Here is a 1794-nt window from a genome sequence, read left to right on the forward strand (position 1 = left end):
CTATACTGCAGCCAGCCACCAGGGGGTGATGTCCATCTTTATATACAGTTATTGTAAGAATATATATATATATATATATATATATATAGACTGACAGTTACAGACTGTTACAGAGAGACAGTTATAGACAGTTATAGAGAGACAGTTATAGACGGACAGACAGTAACAGACGGTTACAGAGAGACAGACAGAGAGACAGTTACAGACAGTTATAGAGAGACAGACAGTAACCGACGGTTACAGACAGTAACAGACAGTAACAGACAGTAACCGACGGTTATAGAGAGACAGACAGTTACAGACGGTTATAGAGAGACATTTATAGAGAGATAGACAGCAACCGACGGTTACAGAGAGACAGACAGTTACAGACGGTTACAGACAGTCATAGAGAGACAGACAGTTACAGACGGTTATAGAGAGACATTTATAGAGAGACAGACAGTAACTGACGGTTACAGAGACAGTTACAGAGAGACAGTTATAGAGAGACAGACAGTAACCGACGGTTACAGACAGTAACAGACAGTAACCAACGGTTATAGAGAGACAGACAGTTACAGACGGTTATAGAGAGACATTTATAGAGAGATAGACAGTAACCGACGGTTACAGAGAGACAGACAGTTACAGACGGTTACAGACAGTCATAGAGAGACAGACAGTTACAGATGGTTATAGAGAGATAGACAGTTACAGATAGTTACAGAGAGACAGACAGTTCCAGACGGTTACAGAGAGACAGTTATAGAGAGACAGACAGTTACAGACAGTTACAGACGGTTATAGAGAGATAGACAGTTACAGACAGTTACAGAGAGGAAGTTATAGAGAGACAGACAGTTACAGACGGTTACAGGGAGACAGTTATAGAGGGACAGACAGTTACAGACGTTTATAGAGAGATAGACAGTTACAGACAGTTACAGAGAGACAGTTATAGAGAGACAGACAGTTACAGACGGTTACAGGGGGTGACAGTTACGGACGGTTATAGAGAGATAGACAGTTGCAGACGGTTACAGGAAGACAGTTATAGAGAGACAGACAGTAACCAACGGTTACAGAGAGAGTGACAGTTACAGACAGTTATAGAGAGACAGACAGGTACAGACGGTTACAGAGAGACAGACATTAACAGTTAGAGACAGACAGGTACAGTTACAAATGGTTACAGACAGTTATAGAGAGACATATTGTTACAGAGAGACAGTTACAGTCAGTTACAGATGGTTATAGAGAGACAGACAGTTAGAGACAGACTGTTACAGAGAGACGGACAATTACAGAGAGACAATTACAGATGGTTACAGACAGTTACAGAGAGGCAGACAGTTATAGAGAGACAGACAGTTACAGTTAGAGACAAACAGTTACAGAGAGACAGACAGTTACAGTTACAGATGGTTACAGACTGTTACAGAGAGACAGACAGTTATAGAGAGACAGTTACAGCCAGTTACAGATGGTTATAGAGAGACAGACAGTTAGAGACAGACTGTTACAGAGAGACGGACAGTTACAGAGAGACAATTACAGATGGTTACAGACAGTTACAGAGAGACAGTTACAGATGGTTACAGACAGTTACAGAGAGACAGTTACAGATGGTTACAGACAGTTACAGAGAGGCAGACAGTTACAGAGAGGCAGACAGTTATAGAGAGACAAACAGTTACAGAGAGACAGTTACAGATGGTTACAGACTGTTACAGAGAGACAGACAGTTATAGAGAGACAGTTACGGACAGATAGACAGAGGACAATCTGTCAAGCTGAGCAGAATAAGTAAAG

Source organism: Seriola lalandi, unplaced genomic scaffold (assembly GCF_002814215.2).
Source record: "Seriola lalandi dorsalis isolate HSWRI2012SDOR001 ecotype SW California unplaced genomic scaffold, Sedor1 jcf7180002053970, whole genome shotgun sequence".
Lineage (NCBI taxonomy): Eukaryota > Metazoa > Chordata > Actinopteri > Carangiformes > Carangidae > Seriola > Seriola lalandi.